The 16,712-nt window shown below is 44.8% G+C and overlaps 1 protein-coding gene across 2 annotated transcripts in view; it reads right to left on the reverse strand.

The window, feature by feature from the left end:
- PTPN14 (protein tyrosine phosphatase non-receptor type 14) overlaps positions 1-16,712 on the reverse strand; it is a 304,902-nt gene that overhangs the window by 19,204 nt on the left and 268,986 nt on the right. The window lies entirely within an intron of this gene.

A 16,712-nucleotide genomic window follows, 5' to 3' on the forward strand; every position in this document is an offset into this window, starting at 1 on the left:
ATCAATATTTAGTAGAGCCTCCTTTAGCAGAAATAACAGCCTCTAGATGCTTCCTATAGCCTGTAATGGGCGTCTGGATTTTGGATGAAGGAATTTTGGACCATTCCTCCTTGCAAAACAGCTCCAGTTCAGTTAGGTTTGATGATTGCCGAGCATGGACAACCCGCTTCAAATCACCCCACAGATTTTCAATGATATTTAGGTCTGGGAACTGGGATGGCCATTCCAGAACATTGTACTTGTTCCTCTGCATAAATCCCAGAGTAGATTTTGAGCAGTGTTTTGAGTCGTTGTCTTGTTGAAATATCCAGACCCGGCGTAACTTCAACTTTGTGACTGATTACTCAACATTATTCTCAAGTATCTGCTGATATTGAGTGGAATCCATGCAACCCTCAACTATAACAAGATTCTCAGTACCGGCACTGGCCACACAGCCCCACAGCCTGATGGAACATCCACCAAATTTTACTGTGGGTAGCAAGTGTTTGTCTTGGAACAGTGTGTCCTTTTGCCGCCATGTATAACGCCCCTTGTTATGACCAAATAACTCAATCTTTGTTTCATCAGTCAACAGCACCTTCTTCCAAAATGAAGCTGGCTTGTCCAAATGTGTGTTTGCATACCTCAAGCGACTCCGTTTATGGCGTGTGTGCAGAAAAGGCTCTTCCGCATCACTCTGCCATACAGCTTCTCCTTGTGCAAAGTGCGCTGAATTGTTGAGCGATAAACAGTGACACCATCTGCAGCAAGATGATATTGTAGGTCTTTGGAGGTGGTCTGTGGGCTGTTTTTGACCGTTCTCACCATCCTTTGCCTTTCCGATATTTTACTTGGCCTGCCACTTCTGGCCTTAACAAGAACTGTGCCTGCGGTCTTCCATTTCCTCACTATGTTCCTCACAGTGGACACTGACAGCTTAAATCTCTGCAATAGCTTTTTGTGGCCTTCCCCTAAACCATAATGTTGAACAATCTTTGTTTTCAGGTCATTTGAGAGTTGTTTTGAGGCCGCCATGTTGCCACTCTTCAGAGGAGACTCAAAGAGAACAACAACTTGCAATTGGCCACCTTATATACCTTTTCTCATGATGGGATGCACCTGTCTATGAAGCTCAAGGCTTAATGGGCTCACAAAACCAATTGTGTTTCTCAATGTATCAGTGCTAGGTAGTCACAGGTATTCAAATCAACAAAATGACAAGGGTGCCCAATTTATGCACCTGTCTAATTTCGTTTTGATGCATATTGCACATTTTCTGTTAATCCAATAAACCTTATTTGACTACTGAAATATTAATGTGTCCTTCAGTTATTTGATAGATCAAAATTAAATTGTTGATCCAAACACCCAGTTATTTATAAATGAAAATCATGGAAATTGTCAGGGGTGCCTAAACTTTTGCATATAATTGTATCTAAGTGCATTGGAGCCCTTTGCCGTTAAGTAGATAAAAACATGTAAAAGCATATTTATGCAATATTCATATTTAATATAGAATTTAACGATGTACTTACTGTAAATATTTCACATTGAAATGTTCTGCACATAGAAGAATATGTTCTAAGTATTTTTAAATATATATAAATATATATATATATATATATATATATATATATATATATATATATATATATATACATACATACATACATACACTCACCGGCAACTTTATTAGGTACACCTGTTCAATTGCTTGGTAACACAGATTGCTAATCAGCCAATCACATGACAGCAACTCAATGCATTTAGGCATCTAGACGTGGTGAAGACAACTTGCTGAAGTTCAAACCGAGCATCAGAATGGGGAAGAAAGGGGATTTAAAGGGACACTGTACCCCAAATTTTTCTTTCGTGATTCAGATTGAGCATGACATTTTAAGCAACTTTCTAATTTACTCCTATTATCAAATTTTCTTTCATCCACCAATAAAAAAGTGCTGTCCAGAGTACTGAAACCAAAAAAAAAGTTTAGATGCCTTCTTTTTCAAATAATGATAGCAAGAGAACAAAGAAAAAACATAATTTATGCTTACCTGATAAATTTATTTCTCTTGTGGTGTATCCAGTCCACGGATCATCCATTACTTGTGGGATATTCTCCTTCCCAACAGGAAGTTGCAAGAGGATCACCCACAGCAGAGCTGCTATATAGCTCCTCCCCTAACTGCCATATCCAGTCATTCGACCGAAACTAGCCGAGAAAGGAGAAACCATAGGGTGCAGTGGTGACTGTAGTTTAAAATTTAGACCTGCCTTAAAAGGACAGGGCGGGCCGTGGACTGGATACACCACAAGAGAAATAAATTTATCAGGTAAGCATAAATTATGTTTTCTCGTGTTAGGTGTATCCAGTCCACGGATCATCCATTACTTGTGGGATACCAATACCAAAGCTAAAGTACACGGATGAAGGGAGGGACAAGGCAGGTACTTAAACGGAAGGGACCACTGCCTGTAGAACCTTTCTCCCAAAAATAGCCTCCGAAGAAGCAAAAGTATCAAATTTGTAAAATTTTGAAAAGGTATGAAGCGAAGACCAAGTCGCCGCTTTGCAAATCTGTTCAACAGAATCCTCATTTTTAAAGGCCCAGGTGGAAGCCACAGCTCTAGTAGAATGAGCTGTAATCCTTTCAGGGGGCTGCTGTCCAGCAGTCTCATAGGCTAAGCGTATTATGCTCCGAAGCCAAAAAGAAAGAGAGGTTGCCGAAGCCTTTTGACCTCTCCTCTGTCCAGAGTAAACAACAAACAAGGAAGATGTTTGACGAAAATCTTTAGTCGCTTGTAAGTAAAACTTTAAAGCACAGACTACGTCCAAAATATGTAAAAGACGTTCCTTCTTTGAGGAAAGATTAGAACAACAATCTCTTGATATTCTTGTTGGAAACTACCTTAGGTAAAAACCCAGGTTTTGTACGCAGAACTACTTTATCTGTATGGAAAATCAGATAAGGAGAATCACATTGTAAAGCTGATAACTCAGAGACTCTACGAGCCGAGGAAATAGCCATCAAAAACAGAACTTTCCAAGATAAAAGTTTGATATCAATGGAATGAAGGGGTTCAAACGGAACTCCTTGAAGAACCTTAAGAACCAAGTTTAAGCTCCATGGAGGAGCAACAGGTTTAAACACAGGCTTAATTCTAACCAAAGCCTGACAAAATGCCTGGACGTCTGGAACCTCTGCCAGACGCTTGTGCAAAAGGATAGACAGAGCAGAAATCTGTCCCTTTAAAGAACTAGTTGATAATCCTTTATCCAAACCCTCTTGGAGAAAGGACAATATCATAGGAATCATAACCTTACTCCATGAGTAATTCTTGGATTCACACCAATGAAGATATTTGCGCTATATCTTATGGTAGATTTTCCTGGTTACAGGCTTTCGTGCCTGTATTAAGGTATCAATGACTGACTCGGAGAAGCCACGCCTTGATAAAATCAAGCGTTCAATCTCCAGGCAGTCAGTCTCAGAGAAATTAGATTTGGATGATTGAAAGTACCTTGTAGTAGAAGGTCTTGTCTCAGAGGCAGAGGCCAAGGTGGAAAGGATGACATGTCCACCAGGTCTGCATACCAGGTCCTGCGTGGCCACGCAGGCGCGATCAAGATCACCGATGCTCTCTCCTGTTTGATTTTAGCAATCAGTCGAGGGAGCAGAGGAAACGGTGGAAACACATAAGCCAGGTTGAAGAACCACAGTGCTGTTAGAGCATCTATCAGCGTCGCTTCTGGGTCCCTGGACCTGGATCCGTAACAAGGAAGCTTGGCATTCTGGCGAGACACCATGAGATCCAATTCTGGTGTGCCCCAACGATGAACCAATTGAGCAAACACCTCCGGATGGAGTTCCCACTCCCCCGGATGAAAAGTCTGACAACTTAGAAAATCCGCCTCCCAGTTCTCTACACCTGGGATATGGATCGCTGATAGATGGCAAGAGTGAGTCTCTGCCCAGCGAATTATCTTGGAGACTTCTAACATCGCTAGGGAGCTCCTGGTCCCCCCTTGATGGTTGATGTAAGCCACAGTCGTGATGTTGTCCGACTGAAATCTGATGAACCTCAGGGTTGCTAACTGAGGCCAAGCTAGAAGAGCATTGAATATTGCTCTTAACTCCAGAATATTTATTGGGAGGAGTTTCTCCTCCTGAGTCCACGATCCCTGAGCCTTCAGGGAATTCAAGACTGCACCCCAACCTAGAAGGCTGGCATCTGTTGTTACAATTGTCCAATCTGGCCTGCGAAAGGTCATACCTTTGGACAGATGGACCCGAGATAGCCACCAGAGAAGAGAATCTCTGGTCTCTTGATCCAGATTTAGCAGAGGGGACAAATCTGTGTAATCCCCATTCCACTGACTGAGCATGCATAATTGCAGCGGTCTGAGATGTAGGCGCGCAAATGGCACTATGTCCATCGCCGCTACCATTAAGCCGATCACTTCCATGCACTGAGCCACCGAAGGGCGCGGAATGTAGTGAAGAACACGGCAGGAATTTAGAAGCTTTGATAACCTGGACTCCGTCAGGTAAATTTTCATTTCTACAGAATCTATCAGAGTTCCTAGGAAGGAAACCCTTGTGAGGGGTGATAGAGAACTCTTTCCCTCGTTCACTTTCCACCCATGCGACCTCAGAAATGCCAACACTATGTCCGTATGAGATTTGGCAATTTGGAAGTTTGAAGTTTGGCAATTTGGAAGCTATGCCCCGTGGTCTTAGGACCGCCAGAAGAGACCCCAGAACCTTTGTAAAAATTCTTGGGGCTGTAGCTAACCCGAAGGGAAGAGCCACAAACTGGTAATGCCTGTCTAGAAAGGCAAACCTTAGGAACCGATGATGATCTTTGTGAATCGGTATGTGAAGGTAAGCATCCTTCAAATCCACTGTGGTCATGTACTGACCCTCCTGGATCATAGGTAGGATTGTCCGAATAGTTTCCATTTTGAACGATTGAACTCTGAGGAATTTGTTTAAGATCTTTAGATCCAAAATTGGTCTGAAGGTTCCCTCTTTTTTGGGAACCACAAACAGATTTGAATAAAATCCCTGTCCTTGTTCCATCTGTGGAACTGGATGGATCACTCCCATTATTAGGAGGTCTTGCACACAGCGTAAGAATGCCTCTTTCTTTATCTGGTTTACAGATAATCTCGAAAGGTGAAATCTCCCTTGTGGGGGGGAAGCTTTGAAGTCCAGAAGATATCGCTGAGATATGATCTCCAACGCCCAGGGATCCTGAACATCTCTTGCCCACGCCTGGGCGAAGAGAGAAAGTCTGCCCCCTACTAGATCCGTTGCCGGATAGGGGGCCGTTCCTTCATGCTGTCTTAGAGGCAGCAGCAAGCTTTCTGGCCTGCTTGCCTTTGCTCCAGGCCTGGTTAGATTTCCAGGCCGGCTTGGATTGCGCAAAAGTTCCCTCTTGTTTTGTAGCAGAGGAAGTTGATGCTGCACCTGCCTTGAAGTTTCGAAAGGCACGAAAATTAGATTGTTTGGCCCTTGATTTGGCCCTGTCCTGAGGAAGGGTATGACCCTTACCTCCAGTAATGTCAGCAATAATTTCCTTCAAACCAGGCCCGAATAGGGTCTGCCCCTTGAAGGGAATGTTAAGTAATTTAGACTTTGAAGTCACGTCAGCTGACCAAGATTTAAGCCATAGCGCCCTACGCGCCTGGATGGCGAATCCAGAATTCTTAGCTGTTAGTTTAGTCAAATGAACAATGGCATCAGAAACAAAAGAATTAGCTAGCTTAAGTGTTCTAAGCATGTCAAGTATTTCAGTCAATGGAGTAGCTGTCTGAAAGGCCTCTTCCAGAGACTCAAACCAGAACGTCGCAGCAGCAGTGACAGGAGCAATGCATGCAAGGGGCTGCAGGATAAAACCTTGTTGAATAAACATTTTCTTAAGGTAACCTAATTTTTTATCCATTGGATCTGAAAAAGCACAACTGTCCTCGACAGGGATAGCGGTACGCTTTGCTAAAGTAGAAACTGCTCCCTCCACCTTAGGGACCGTCTGCCATAAGTCCCATGTGGTGGCGTCTATTGGAAACATTTTTCTAAAAATAGGAGGGGGGGAAAACGGCACACCGGGTCTGTCCCACTCCTTAGTAATAATTTCTGTAAACCTTTTAGGTATTGGAAAAACGTCAGTACACACCGGCACCGCATAGTATTTATCCAGTCTACACAATTTCTCTGGCACTGCAATTGTGTCACAGTCATTCAGAGCAGCTAAAACATCTCCAAGCAACACCTGGAGGTTCTCAAGCTTAAATTTAAAAGTAGACATATCTGAATCAGGTTTCCCCGAGTCAGAGACGTCACCCACAGACTGAAGCTCTTCCTCAGCTTCTGCATATTGTGACGCAGTATCAGACATGGGCCTTAAAACATCTGCGCGCTCTGTATTACGTCTAACCCCAGAGCTATTGCGCTTTCCTCTGAATTCAGGCAGTCTGGCTAATACCGCTGACAGGGTATTATCCATGATTGCCGCCATGTCCTGCAAAGTAATCGCTATGGGCGTCTTTGATGTACTTGGCGCCATTTTAGCATGAGTCCCTTGAGCGGGAGTCAAAGGGTCCGACACGTGGGGAGAGTTAGTCGGCATAACTTCCCACTCATCAGAATCCTCTGGTGATAATTCTTTTAAAGATAACAGCTGATCTTTATTGTTTAAAGTGAAATCAATACATTTAGTACACATTCTCCTATGGGGTTCCACCATGGCTTTTAAATATAATGAACAAGGAGTTTCCTCTATGTCAGACATGTTTATACAGACTAGCAATGAGACTAGCAAGCTTGTAAAACACTTTAAATCAAGTTAACAAGCAATATAAAAAAAAACGTTACTGTGCCTTTAAGAGAAACAAATTTTGCCAAAATTTGAAATAACAGTGAAAAAAGGCAGTTAAACTAACAAAATTTTTACAGTGTATGTAACAAGTTAGCAGAGCATTGCACCCACTTGCAAATGGATGATTAACCCCTTAATACAAAAAACAGATTAACAAAACGAAAAATATGTTTTTTGAAACAGTCATAACAACTGCCACAGCTCCTACTTTTGAAGCCTTTTGAGCCCTTCAAAGATGTCCTATAGCATGCAGGGGACTGCTGAGGGAAGCTGAATGTCACAGTTTGTAATTTTAACTGCACCAACTGTAACTTTTATACTATAACAGTGGAAAGCCTCAGGAAACTGTTTCTAGGCAAAAATAAAGCCAGCCATGTGGAAAAAACTAGGCCCCAATAAGTTTTATCACCAAAGCATATATAAAAACGATTAAACATGCCAGCAAACGTTTTATATTGCACATTAATCAGAGTATATACCTCTGATAGCAAGCCTGATACTAGTCGCTATTAAATCACTGTATTTAGGTTTTAACTTACATTAATCCGGTATCAGCAGCATTTTCTAGCAAATTCCATCCCTAGAAAAACTTAACTGCACATACCTTATTGCAGGATACCCTGCACGCCATTCTCCCTCTGAAGTTACCTCACTCCTCAGACATATGTGAGAATAGCAGTGGATCTTAGTTACTTCTGCTAAGATCATAGAAAAAAGCAGGCAGATTCTTCTTCTAAATGCTGCCTGAGATAAAATAGCACAACTCCGGTACCATTTAAAAACAATAAACTTTTGATTGAAGAAAAAACTAACTATATTTTACCACTTTCCTCTTACTACCTCCAGCTATGTTGAGAGCTTGCAAGAGAATGACTGGATATGGCAGTTAGGGGAGGAGCTATATAGCAGCTCTGCTGTGGGTGATCCTCTCGCAACTTCCTGTTGGGAAGGAGAATATCCCACAAGTAATGGATGATCCGTGGACTGGATACACCTAACAAGAGAAATTGATAATAGGAGTAAATTAGAAAGTTGCTTAAAATTGCATGCTCTTTCTGAATTACAAAAGAAAAAATTTGGGTACAGTGTCCCTTTAATGACTTTGAATGTGGCATGGTTGTTGGTGCCAGACAGGCTGGTCTGAGTATTTAAAAAACTGCTGCTCTACTGGGATTTTCACGCACAACCATCTCTAGGGTTTATAGAGAATGGTCCGAAAAAGAGAAAATATCCAGTGAGCGGCAGTTGTGTGAACGACAATGCCTTGTTGATGTTAGAGGAGAATTGGCGGACTGGTTTGAGATGATAGAAAGGCAACAGTAACTCAAATAACCACTCGTTACAACCAAGGTATGCAGAATACCATCTCTGAACGCACAACACATGAAGCAGATGGGCTACAGCAGCAGAAGACCACACTGGGTGCCACTCCTGTTAGCTAAGAACAGGAAGCTGAGGCTACAATTTGCACAGGCTCACCAAAATTGGACAATAGATGACTGGAAAAACGTTACCTGGTCTGATGAGTCTTGATTTCAGCTGTGACATTCAAATGGTAGGGTCAGAATTTGGTGTAAACAACATGAAAGCATGGATCCATCCTGTCTTGTATCAACGGTTCAGGCTGGTGGTGGTATAATGGTGTGGGGGAAATTTTCTTGGCACATTTTGGGCCCCTTAGTACCAAATGAGCATTGTTTAAATGCCACGGCCTACCTAAGTATTGTTGCTGACCATGTCCATCGCTTTATGACTACAGTGTACCCATCTTCTATTTGCTACTTTCAGCAGGATAATGCACCTTGTCACAAATCTCAAATCATCTGAAACTGGTTTCTTGAACATGACAATAAGTTCACTGTGCTCCAAAGGCCTCCACAGTCACCAGATCTCAATCCAATAGAGCACCTTTGGGATGTGGTGGAACGGTTGATTCACATCATGGATGTGCAGACAACAAATCTGCAGCCACTGTGTGATGCTATCATGTCAATATGGACCAAAATCTCTAAGGAATGTTTACAACACCTTGTTGAATCTATGCCATGAAGAATTAAGGCAGTTCTAAAGGCAAAAGGGGGGTACAATCCGGTACTAGCAAGGTGTACCTAATAAAGTGGCCGGTGAGTGTATATACAGTATGTATATACACATACATCTATACATAATTATATATATTTATCTAGCAATATGTATAGATATATATTGTACCAAAATAACATCCTCAGATATATGAAGAAATATGAATTTATGAACAAATAAAACATTTACTGCTATGTGAAGAAAATTGGAATGTGAAATATTCATATTTTCATGACGGATTAGCGCCCATGAGATCAGGTTTGCGAGAGAGTGTTTTTTTTTTCTCTCTATTGACTTCTATGGGGGAATACGTGAATGGCATTGGCAACACAATATTGTAAGTTCTGATTTTTGCACTTGTTGGGTTTAGAGCTAGAGTGAAAACAGTTTACTTTCACCTCATAATATGAGCGCGACCCGACGAACGCAAAAAGCTTACTTCTAGAACAATTAATGCTCGAGTGGGACCATAAATTAGAGCTCCACTTGTAATCTGGCCCTTAATGTGGTGAAATATTAGCTTTTTCATTAAAACTACCTTGAACCTAAAATGTACTGATCTTCCCAACGGCAGTCAGAGAGAGTACATCTGCTTGAATATACAGCAGCGCTTAGTACAAGGACATCTTGAGTTTTTACAGATGGGAAACATTTTTGGACACTAACTTAACTACCTACCTTTAGATTAGGTGGGTAGATAATACATATTATTTTTATTATTCTCTTGGCAATATTGATTGCTACATTGTGACATCTGTATTGGAAAGATTTAGTCTCCATTATTTCATTAGAATGATTATTTTTGCTAGTATTATCACATACTTAGCAAGTATTTATATCTCTGTTCGTGTTTGTTGTTGAAATTATAAGGCTCAGTGTTACGGTTACCCTTAGTCTCGCTGAGAGATGGACCGCTTAGTAGCCTGGATCCCTATTGCTAAAGAGGGGAGAAGCTGCTTTCCATAGTATTCTATATGAGTCTCGCAAATATAGAATAATCTCCCTTAGCTGCAGTACAGCTAGGATACCCTTCTGCCCACAAAAACGAGTCAACGCTGCGATTGAGGGTCAAACAAGAACTCAGGACTGGGATGCCCAGCCTGCTTTTTATTAAGGTTACATGCACACAGGGCACTCCCAGGGGGAGAGGGGGGGAAGCACAAAATCCCCCATCACACATTTAGATAGAGAGCACTGTCCTTTGACAGGCCACAATAGGATTACAGTACTTAAGATAACAAGTTTACAAGTTCATCTTATCAATTAGCAGTCTGGCTCCAGAGGTGATTAGACAATAGTTTCTAAAAGCTGAAAAAAAAAGAGTTAACTCTTTATGAAATGATACTTGTTACGGTTTTCTTGGAGCCCTTCTTAGGCGCTGGCTTGCTGGTTCAGGCATTGCTGCTGGGAAATAAGCTCTTCACAACAAAATAACTAATGCTTCTGTAACAGTGCTCCCTTTCTGTGGAACACTCTGGCAGACACGGTCTGACCCCTTTTCGGGGCAGACTAAGGCTGTCCAGACCGCTGGTTATGCAGGGCTGAGGTCGGTTTGTCTGGACAACCCGTCGGCGTTGCCATTCTGTTTCCCAGGTCTGTAAGTAATGGTGAAATTGAAGGGTTGCAACGATAAGCTCCAACGTAATAGCCTGCCGTTATCTCCAGAGACCCGGTTCAGCCACACCAACGGGTTATGGTCGGTGACCAGAGTGAACTCCTGACCATATAAATAGGGAGTCAATTTCTTTAATGCCCACACCAAAGCCAAACACTCCTTTTCGACCGCTGCATAGCTGACTTCGCGGGGCAGGAGCTTCCGGCTGATGTAGGCAACTGGATGCTCCCCTCCATCTTCGCCTACTTGGCTGAGGACGGCTCCCAGCCCGAACATGGAAGCATCTGTATGGACGATAAAACGTTTGTTAAGGGCTGGGGCCGCCAAGACAGGAGCGTTAATTAGAGCATTTTTGAGAGCCTGGAAAGCCGTTTCACAGTGGGGAGACCACAGGACCTGTCGAGGTAAGTTCTTCTTGGTCAAGTCAGTCAGGGGTTTGGCAAGTGTGCTGTAGTCTGGTACGAACCGTCTATAGTACCCTGCCGTGCCCAGGAAGGCTAGGACCTGAGTCTTAGTGATGGGGGTGGGCCAATTGGCGACAGCTTCTATTTTGGCCGGCTCTGGTCGCTGCTTTCCACACCCCACCCGGTGACCCAGGTACTGTACCTCGGCCATCCCAAAGTGGCATTTTTCTGGCTTCAGAGTCAGGCCAGCAGCCCGGATCTGATCCAGAACCATTCCCACATGAGCTAAGTGGTCCTCCCAGGACTCACTGTGGATCGCTATGTCGTCCAGGTAGGCGCAAGCAAAACTCTGGAAGCCATCCAGGAGCCTATCCACCAAGCGCTGGAATGTAGCTGGGGCATTCTTCATCCCAAACGGCATTACCCTAAACTGATATAAGCCGAATGGAGTGACGAATGCCGACTTGGGGATAGCCTCCGGGGCCAGGGGAATCTGCCAGTAACCTTTGCAGAGGTCAATAGTGGTCAGGTAATTTCCCCTGGCTATACGATCGAGTAGCTCGTCTACCCTGGGCATAGGGTAAGCGTCCGTCACGGTCTTTTCATTGAGCCTCCGATAGTCTATGCAGAACCGGGTGGTCCCATCTTTCTTGGGCACCAAGACAACTGGGGAGGCCCAGGGACTATCGGAGGGCTCAATTACCCTGAGCTGGAGCATCTCATCGATCTCCTTCTTCATTCCTGTCCTAACTGCTTCGGGGATTCGGTACGGAGCCTGGCGCAAGGGAGCTTGTCCCGGAGTATCTACCTGGTGGGTGGTTAAAGTAGTGTACCCTGGCTTCGGGGAGAAGGTGAGGTGTTTGGACTGGAGGAGTTGGTTGAGCTGCTCCCTTTCAGTGGGGCTAAGTCGGTCCCCTATCTGAACCTGCGCCACTATACCTGTGGGGAGGCTCTTTTCTAATAGGTCTGGAATGGGTAAACTGTCGGGGTCTTCCTGAGGGGAACAACATACGGCCGTCACGTTCTCTGGTCGCTCAAAATATTCCTTGAGCATGTTTACATGGAATGTCTTTCTAAGATTGTTGTCGTGGCAGCTAGCTATCACATAAGTGGTGTCTCCCCTTTTCTCTACGATCTGGTAGGGACCCTGCCAGGACGCCTGCAATTTGTCTGTCTTCACCGGCTTAAGTACTAACACCTTTTGTCCTATGGTGAAGATTCTCTTTCGGGCCCCCCGATCGTACCATACTTTCTGTCTTCTCTGGGCCAACTGGAGATTAGCCCGCACGGATTTGGCTAATTGCTCCATTCGGTCCCTGAGTTCCAGCACGTATGGCACAATTGGGACACCGTCAGCCTCCATCTCTCCCTCCCAGTGCTCCCGGATCAGGTTTAGGGGTCCCCGTACCTTTCTTCCGTAGAGCAACTCGAAGGGAGAGAACCCTGTCGTTTCCTGGGGCACCTCCCGATAAGCAAATAGGAGGTGCGGCAGGAAGCGTTCCCAGTCTCGGTATTCCTGAGTGAACGTCTTGAGCATTTGCTTGAGGGTCCCATTGAACCTCTCACACAGCCCGTTCGTCTGGGGGTGGTATGGGGAGCTCAGGAGGGACTTAATTTTGCAAACCTGCCAGAGTTGTTGGGTCAATTCAGCCGTAAATTGGGTGCCTCGGTCGGATAGGATTTCTTTTGGAAATCCTACCCGGGAGAACACCTGTACTAGTGCATTCGCTACCGTATCCGCTTGTATGTTGGATAGGGCGACAGCCTCTGGGTACCTGGTAGCGTAGTCCACTACGGTAAGAATGTATCGCTTACCGGAGGGACTAGGGGTAGCCAGTGGTCCCACTAGGTCAATAGCAACCGGCTGAAGGGTTCCTCTACAATGGGCATATTTACTAGCTGGGCTTTAGGGTGATCGCCTCGCCTTCCTACTCGTTGACACACATCGCAGGTGTTACAGTAAGTTCTAACGTCAGCGTGCACCCCTGGCCAAAAGAACGTGTGAGTAATGCGGTGTAGGGTACGGGTAACGGCTAGGTGGCCTGCTAAGGGGATGTCGTGGCCTATTTTGAGGATTTCTTGACGGTATTTGTGGGGCACTACCAGCTGTCGCCTACGATGTCCCCTTTTCTCTGTCCAGCGGTATAGTTTCCCTTTTTCCCATAAGAATGTTTCGTTATCTGCCCCGCCCCCTCCGGTCTCTGCTCGTTCCCGGTACTTTTGTAAGGTCGGGTCAGTCTTAGACTCTGCCTCGAAAGCATCTGGGGTGTCCCAGGGTATGGGGCCTAACCTGTCAGGCAAGGTCGGGGTAGGTCTTACCTGTGTCTCCCGCACTGGTGAGAACTCTCGCTCCGTCCGGGCTTGGGCCCGTGTAGTCACTGGGTCCGCCTCGTTGTTGCATACTGGAGCATAGGCAGAAGTCATGGGGCCCAAATCGTTGCCCAGTAGTACTTCGGCAGGTAAATTATCCATTAGGCCCACGTTCACAGCCCCCTTTCCCGCTCCCCAATCAAGATGCACTTTAGCTGTTGGAATTTTGTACACATCCCCCCCCGCCACTCTAACGGCCACAGTCTGTCCGGATCGCTTGTGCTCTGGCACCAAATGACTCTGTACCAGCGTGATAGTAGCCCCTGTGTCTCGCAATCCCTCGGTAGATCGCCCCTCGAGCCATACCCTCTGCCGATGGTGCTGGCGGTTATCTGAGGCAGCATATACAGGGTCTGCCTCGTGAAGCGGCCCCACATATCCCTCCATAAGGGCCTCTTGGTTAACACAGAGGGCCCGGGCCGGACGATAGGACCCAGAGGGGTAATTGTAATTCCTGGGTGTCTGGTGCGTATTAAGGGGGCAGCTAGCCATGAAATGCCCTGGTTGCTTGCATCGGTGGCAAGTCGGTCTGGGACGCTCAGAGCTGTTATTGGGTGGTCCTGAGTGTCGGACGGGCCCTGTGGGCACCGGGGCTCGGAATTCAGCACGAGGGGGTGCACGGTAAACCTCTCTGGGTTCGACCCGTGCTGGAGCTCGGTAGTTCATGGGTTCGTGAAGACGGGAGTCATAATGTTCATCGGCCAATTTGGCTGCTTCTTCTAAGGTAGAAGGCCGCCTGTCTCGCAGCCATTCCTTCCCTTGCTGTTCCATGCCATTATAAAAATGTTCTAAGAGAAACAATTGTAAAATTTCCTCCCCAGTCACCGCTTTACTTCCGCTCAGCCAGTGATTTGCCGCTCTCCGCATTCGGTGCGCCCATTCCATATGGGTATCGTTAGGCTTCTTTTCCGTGCCCCGAAACTGTCGGCGATACGTGTCCGGAGTTACAGCGTACCGTCGCAACAGTGTCTCCTTAACTAGCTCATACTGTGTCACTTCCTCAGCACCCAGAGTACGAAAGGCTTCCAGGGCTCGCCCGGATAGTTTCCCAGACAATATCGTGGGCCACTCTCTGTTGGGAATCTGGTGCAGGGCACATTGCCTTTCGAAGTCCGCCAAATATTCATCAATCCCTGTCTCGCTCTCTAGGAAGGGTCGAAATGCCGCATAGGGTATCTTGGGCCTCCCAGCATTTTCGACAGGGATGATTACCTGCGGGGCTTCAGCATTGCGGTGTGCGTTCGCTAGGTTGAGTTTGTGGGCTCGAGTCTCTCGTATATCCTCGTCCGCCTCCGCCATCAACTGCTGTACCAATTCCATGGAGGGGTTTGGCCCGTATAATGAGAGCCTTTCCCGAACAATCCTGGTTTTTTCGTCACTAATCGTGGTCGGTGTTTCCGCCATTGTGAAGCTCTGATCCAGTTCGGTCAATTCTGCGATCAGCTCTCTCCTCGGCCGGTTGCTGGCGTACCCCCCTCTGCTTTCAAGTAAATCTTTTAGGGTTGTACGCTTCAATTTTTCGTAAGCGCTCTCCATCCGTTCTGTACCTCTCCTAGGAAATCCAGGAAAATCCCGCCGCTGCCGCCAAATGTTACGGTTACCCTTAGTCTCGCTGAGAGATGGACCGCTTAGTAGCCTGGATCCCTATTGCTAAAGAGGGGAGAAGCTGCTTTCCATAGTATTCTATATGAGTCTCGCAAATATAGAATAATCTCCCTTAGCTGCAGTACAGCTAGGATACCCTTCTGCCCACAAAAACGAGTCAACGCTGCGATTGAGGGTCAAACAAGAACTCAGGACTGGGATGCCCAGCCTGCTTTTTATTAAGGTTACATGCACACAGGGCACTCCCAGGGGGAGAGGGGGGGAAGCACAAAATCCCCCATCACACATTTAGATAGAGAGCACTGTCCTTTGACAGGCCACAATAGGATTACAGTACTTAAGATAACAAGTTTACAAGTTCATCTTATCAATCAGCAGTCTGGCTCCAGAGGTGATTAGACAATAGTTTCTAAAAGCTGAAAAAAAAAAGAGTTAACTCTTTATGAAATGATACTTGTTACGGTTTTCTTGGAGCCCTTCTTAGGCGCTGGCTTGCTGGTTCAGGCATTGCTGCTGGGAAATAAGCTCTTCACAACAAAATAACTAATGCTTCTGTAACACTCAGAAGCAGCAATGTGCTACTGGGAGCCAGTTGCTGATTGGTGGCTGCCACTATATATCTCTTGTTATTGGCTCACCCAATGTGTTCAGCTGGCTCGCTGTAGTGCATTGCTTCTCCTTCAACAAAGGTACCAAGATAATGAAGATCATAGAAATACATTTTGGGTTTCATGTACCTTTAAGATGAACGTCATTTGACAGCTCAAATGGCAGCAGAATGCCATCATGTTAATGTTGCTGATAAGGGCTAGATTTAAACCTTTTAAATGCTAGTGAGGTTTATAGTACCTTCCCTGGCATCCAGTGGGCTGCCACCTTTCAAAATTATATTGCCCACGCCCAAATGCTGACCACAACATTTTAAAGACATATTCTAGTCCAAATTAAAACTTTCTAATTAACTCCTATTATCAATTTTTCTTTGTTCTCTTGCTATCTTTATTTGAAAAAGTAGGAATGTAAGCATTGGAGCCAGGCAATTTTTGGTTCAGCATCTGGCTAGCGCTTTCAGATTCGTGTCTAAATGTAGCCACCAATCAGCAAGCCCTACCCAGATGCTGAACCAAAAATGGGCCGGCTCCTAAGCTTACATTCAAAGATACCAAGAGAACGAAGAAAAATCGATAATAGGAGTAAATTAGAAAGTTGATTAAAATTGCATGCTCTATCTGTATCATGAAAGTTTAATTTTGATTAGAATATTCCTTTAATGACAGCAAAGCTCACAACGTGATTATTTTACAGAATTTTCTATTATCCCAGAGCTGATCACTGTGGTGGTAGTCTTGTCACTGCACATTATGACCTAGATACTGAAGGGTAGGCCTAACAAGCAGGTACAGTCACTCTGTCATGTTGCATACTTCAGTATGGTTTGCGTTTATTATTAGATCATCTTTAAAACAATATTAAAGGGCCAGTCAATACAGTAGATTTGCATAATAAGAAGACAATGCAATAGCACTTAGTCTGAACTACAAATTAGTAGTATATTTTTTAAAATAAATTGCAGTTATGTCTATTTCCACTCCCCCTCTATCATGTGACAGCCAATCACAAATGCATATATGTATATTCTGTAAATTCTTGCACATGCTCAGTGGGAGCTGATGACTCAAAAACTGTAAATAAAAAAAGACTGTGCACATTTTGTTAATGGAAGTAAATTGGAAAGTTGTATAAAATTGCATGATCTGTAAGAATCATGAAGT

This window comes from Bombina bombina, chromosome 4 (assembly GCF_027579735.1).
Source record: "Bombina bombina isolate aBomBom1 chromosome 4, aBomBom1.pri, whole genome shotgun sequence".
Taxonomy (NCBI): Eukaryota; Metazoa; Chordata; class Amphibia; order Anura; family Bombinatoridae; genus Bombina; species Bombina bombina.